Here is a 6,000-nt window from a genome sequence, read left to right as displayed (position 1 = left end):
CTGGTACCCCTATAATTCGGATGTTGGAACGTTTAAAGATGTCCTGGAGGTTCCTAAGCTTCTCTTCATTTTTTTTGAATTTTTGTTTCTTCATTCTTTCCTGTTTGGTTGTTTCTTTCTTCCTTCTGGCCCACTCTATTGTTTTGAGTCCAAGTTTCCTTCCCATCACTGTTGGTTCCCTGTGCATTTTCCTTCATTTCTTTAATCGTAACCTGCATTTTTTCATCTAATTTGCGACCAAAATCAACCAATTCTGTGAGCTTCCTGATCACCAGTGTTTTGAACTGTGTATCTGATAGGTTAGCTATTTCTTGGTCGCTCAAAAGGATGAATTTTGGGGCACTGATTTGTTCTTCTGTATGAGCCATCTCTCTCTCTCTCTTTCTCTCTCTCTCTGTCTGTCTCTCTTTGGCCTGGTCACTCCTGTTATGGTGAGGGGTGGAGCCTTAGGTGTTCACCAGGGCTGGGCACCCTAGTCGCTAGATTGTCACATTGTATGTGAGGGTGGGGTCGAGAGGGAACAATGGTGGTAGCTCCATTCTCCATAGGATCTCAGTCCCTTCCCTGGGATCCTGGGTTGTGCGCTCTGCCCTGCTCCACAGTCGCCGCCTCACTGGGTCTGCCAGCTGCCACTTGCGTACTCAGGGTTCACCCACTGCAATCTTGCGTGCTCCTGGTTGCCTTATGTGCCCAATTCTCCCTGTTCTCCGCACCGTGACCCGCGCCCAGCTGCTCGCCTCTACCCCTCCTACTGGTCTGGATGAAAGGGTCTACTTCAACTTCTTGGCTGTCCGACTTCCATTCAGATAAATTTTCTGTCAGTTCTGGGTGTTATTCTGCTTCTAAATTGTTGTTCCAATCTTGGTTGTGCATGGAGGTATGGTGCGTCCACCCGGAAGTCCTCCATTTGTGGGTTCTTTATAAGAACTTCTTGAGGCTCCAGCAGTTTCTCCCCCTGACTCAATCCCCACTGGTTTTTGCAGCCAAAAGTTGTGGGGACTTTTGAAGATAAATTTCTAACCAGCAGCTCCATTCAACTTCTGTGGCTGCTTTGCAAATAAGGCTTGTGCTTTTATGGTATTTTTAAAAAATGGATTTAATGGACTGAGTTCATTTAGACAGGGATATCAAATGAATGAGGAATTAGAATACACATCCATTTGGCCATCAGTCTTTGTTTAAGCCACTCAAGCACCCAACTTTGCTAATTAAATGACATTGCAGTCCCTGTGCAAACTCTGTGATGGATAAATTAGGACTTGGTAAGTGCTTTGAAGATGAAAATCACAATATGAGTAATAAGCAAGTTTTTCCCCTTGGGCCAGAAACAGCATCTTTTGTGTTTTCCCAGTGCACTGTGAGTCACATAGGTTGACCTTGCAGAGAACCTCCTCTCCCAAAAGAAGAACAAGGAAACTCATAATAATGACAGGCTTTTATTTCACTTACAAGGCAAATTAAGAAAGAGCCAGAACCTGTTCACATCTGTACAAGGAATTATACATACACATTTGCTACCTGTAGATGCAGGTTGTATTTCACATGAATTTCTACATGGAGAAATTGCATGAACATGATCTCGATTGAACACTCATGAGGAGCAAACATCCCACAAAAGCACTGAAGACAGAAATTCAGCATTGTCCCTCCAGCAAGCTTGGCTCTCACCTCTTTTGGTACATTTAAATAATTTCATCAACCCCCCCTCCAAAACCAAAGGGATTGTTGAGGTTTGGACGATGTGATTATTTTTAGTGGGAGGAGCATAGAACTACAAATTTGGAAACAAAGTGTGCACCCTCTGGCAAGACACAGCCCTGCCTGTCTGGGAGGCATCAGGGCCCTTCTTCACGGCTCCACAGGCTGCCAGGCAAAGAAGCCAACAACATGTTCTATGCTCCAAACTTGGTGGGTACCTTTTCTCTCCCTACATCCAAATATTCTCATTTATCTGTTTTTCTTCTGCTGGATTGCTTTGGCACAGTGATAATTAGTCATGCTAGGTTGTCCGGGTTGGCTAATTACTGATGGTTTTGACAGGCCCCTTCAGAAAGATTGCATAACCCCAGTGTAAATTCAGATCCAAGCGCTGGGGGCAGTGCTCTGGCTGCGCTGGAGTGTGGAGTGTGGGGCATTACTGTCAGGCCTGGCAGCGCCTCCCTGTCAGCTGCACCCCCAAATTGGTCACAGCTGAGAGAAGGGCATTCACAACATGGCTGGCAGAGTCACTTATTACTGAGGAGGAGGAGTGTGGGCAGCTCATTGTGGGATGGGGGTTGAGGGGGTGGGGGTGGACGCATCAGAGGAAAATGCACAACTGATGGATGAGGTTTTGAAAAGCTGGCTAACATGGCCAAAAGGAGGGAAAACTCCACTCTGACAGATTCAGATATAGGCCAAGTCTAAGAGACTTTGGGAAGTTAATGGGAAAACAATTATTCTTATCTGCTTCCTGCCAATCTGTATCCATTGACAGAGCAGAAGTAATTATAGATACTGTAGACACACTGCAGCATTAAGTAAAGTGTTTCAATTACACTGCTTACAACACTTCCTGATACAGCTCTCTTCGCTGGGCTGGGGAGCTGGTTTGAGCAGCAGGTCCTACTGTAGGGGCCTGATGCTGCTGTTTGTAGAAGTTTCTCACATTGGGGTATTTTGTTTCCCAAGAAAACTTGCTCAAGTGAAAAGAAAGAAAAAGAGTTGATACTAATTTGGTTTCTATTGCATATTTAGAATGTCATTCACATAGTTGTCTTAGCAGAGTAAGATGACATATTTTAGAGGTTTTCATGAAGTTTGTCTCAAAGGAGCCAAAAGCAGGGTCAGCACTGTAGATGAGAATCAGTGGAGGAACAATAAACCTTTGGAATAGATTCTGTCTTCCCGGAGCACGTAGCAGGCATTAGCGATAATGGGAGCCCTGTCTGTGCATGGAGAGGAAGCATCTATCGCTCAGGCTCTCACCCATCCTCGCCCTGGGTAGTGTGGTCCCATGACCTTCACAGTGGGTGGGAAGATTCTGGATTCATCATCTCCTAACTTTATGCTGCTATGCACAGGACAAACACACACACACACACACACACACACACACACACACACACACACAGTGTTCTTCGCTTGTGCAAGAAAGAGACTGGAGGGAATGGGGATGGAAGCTCCTGAAACATGACCCATACTGATGAGGTAACCAGTCTTTCCAGGCATGGATGTGAACTGACTCTACTTGCCTTTCGTGGTGGCTGTGCCACCTTTGCTAGGCCAAAGCTGCCCAGTTTACTGGTCTTCTCCAATTTCAGGGAGTACTACAGAAATGAAAGGGAGGTTCAGGACCTTTGTTAAGGTTCCTTTAGTCCACTCTGTGTTTCTATCTGTACTTCTCAAACAAGAACAGGTGCATCAGAAAAACAGTAAGCCAAACCATTAACTCTGCATTTGCTATGTGAAATGGCTCACTTGCTGTTTCTATGCATACACATGCTGTTATACACTTCATTGCTTAATTTTAAGATAAGGAGGAATGTACTGGAGTGGAGATAGTAGAGCACAATCTACCCCTCCTCTCAGTAGGGTAAGTCATCAAGGAGATGGTACCTTCACCACATATTTGCTGCTCCTTACCATTTAATGGAAACCCCAAATAACATGGCTGAACTTTACTTTAGAGCATCTTGTGTGGCCATTATATTTTTCACCTGTCCCTCCCAGAAGCCTCACTTATCTGAGAGACAAGAGTTGGCCTGGGTCCTAGCCCAGCTCTGCCACCATGTAGCACTGTGACTTTGGGCAAGTCACCTCTGCAAGCCTCCCTCCTCACTTCTGTAGCTGAGAGCAGGATGATGGGTCTCCAGTCTTTCCCTGCTCTTGAGTCCGAGAACTCTACTGGTTTGGTCTGCAGCAAGAATTACAGAGGCAATTGAAAATCATTCCCACAATGTGAGAAGTTCTTCAAAATGGAAGGAAACTCTGCAACATGTGGTTTGTTTCAGTTTTGTGATTTACCTGCTCCAAAGATTGAAATGGTAAAGACAAACTGCCAGGATTTAAGCCCCTAATAATTCGAGGGAGCTGGCCAGAGTGCTGAACTCAGACCTCGTGGGCTGCACAGCTCCCAGTGTGCACACCCTGCTGGTCAGCAGCAATGTCCCCAGGACAGAGGCAGGCAAGGATGTACTCAGCAAGCTCCAGACTTAGGGCATCAGGTGTGTAAACAGCTAGCTGAATTTCAGAGTACACTGCATTTCATAGTTCCCAGACCTATTAGAGTTATTTTTTACTTAGGAGGGTTTGGGGATAGCTTTGGAAGGAGTGCACTGCAGTTCAAATGAATAGTAATAGTGTGGATCTTGGAGCAGAGAAAATATTTCCTTCAGTTCAGTATCGGGCATGTATCCAAGAAGGAAAAAGTTACTCAGTGTTAAAAGGTTTGGAGTGTGGGGTGTGATGAGCCTTCTGAAATCAGAAATCACTGGTACCAGTTGGGAAAAGAACTCTACTTACAGTTTAAACCAAATTGAATGAGTTTCCCAGGGCCTCCTAAACACAATTTATTTATTCTCCCCACAATTCTTCCCCTGAACAATTTATTTCTCACAGATAGTATCAATGTGTCTCTTTGCTGCTGTGCAGATTAATATTCACTAAATTTTCATTTATCCAAAGCCAAAACGCTTGCACCAGAGCTGTACCCCCCATCAGCCCACCAGTTTTCATCTTCCCCACTACCCCCCCCAAAGAGAAAGCCAAATGCGAGGCACTGACCAGGAAGTCGGCCCTGATCTCGGGGAAGCAGGAATGGCCTTGTCCCCAACAGTTAGGGAGGCAGTCTGTGCACACTCCTTTCTTTTGCCTGAGGCCCCACTTCCCTATTAACATACACACCACACTAAAGCTGAAGTATAAGAAATTTTCTGCTTGATGTGTTTTATGTCCCATTATTATTCTCCCTGCACATCATATGCCTCTCTGAGGGGCACAAGAGAATGCATGGTTTTGGAGGAGGGTTCCCACCACATAAAAAGGATGAGGAAGGAGAGATGGACTCATAAAGGAACTCATCTGCAGCCTCTCACTCTGCTCTCCGGGAGGTCATGACTCCCAAGAGTGCTCTCCTGCTCTGGAAACATCCTTGGCACCCATGCACTCCGTCACCAGCCCCCCAGGGTCAACTGGTTCCCTTTTCTCTGGGAATCCATAGCGCAGCTGTGTGTCTGCTTTCCCCATGGCTGGGGCAGGACTGATAGGTTTCTGCTCTATTTATGGGGTGAGACTGGAGGCAGGGCAAATGTTAATAAGCTCTAAGGGTGGAGTACAATCAGGGACTACCCCACTCCCCCCAACAACATCACAACCTCCACGGTTATTTAGTTCTTGTTTTCACCAGGTGGGAGAAATCAGAATGGCACGTTTGCACATACAGACTATTTGCAGCAATAAAGAGAAATGACTGAAGTCTATACAGCCTCCCAAGTTGTGGGGGAGGGATTTCAGAGGGAGAAAGACCCAGAGCAGGGGAAGACTGTCTCCATGGTAACAGTGGGGGCTGGCAGTTGTCCCATAAGAGTCTCTTCTTGGTCACATTCCCTAAAGTTAGAGGAGGCACCCACCCGAACTCCCATGAGGGAGAATCTGGTCAGAAATAAAGTATTTCCATGGTGTGGTGCAGGCAACTCTCTCAGCCCTCTGGGTTCTTGACAGCAGCAGGTAATCTAAGCCCCCAGGCTGGACACTGCTAACATTCCCCAGGAGACCCCAGAGGATTCTTGAGCATCTCTAGAATAGAATTCGGAGCTCATACCTGGGGCTGGGCTCCCTGGCCGTGGGCCTGCCCTGGTTCCCTGGGCATGGCAGGGGCAGGCACCAAAGCAATTCTTACAGATGCCCAGGGGAAACTGGACACCAGCAAAGAAAACCCTAGAAACAGCTGCTGGCTATGGCCCAAACAAACCTCCCCAAACAGAACTTGGGTGGAGAGATGAGGGTGTAAGCTGAGGGAAA

Source organism: Phyllostomus hastatus, unplaced genomic scaffold, assembly GCF_019186645.2.
Source record: "Phyllostomus hastatus isolate PE091 unplaced genomic scaffold, TTU_PhHast_1.1 phas_contig_40, whole genome shotgun sequence".
Taxonomy (NCBI): domain Eukaryota; kingdom Metazoa; phylum Chordata; class Mammalia; order Chiroptera; family Phyllostomidae; genus Phyllostomus; species Phyllostomus hastatus.
Note: the sequence above shows the minus strand (reverse complement) of the source record.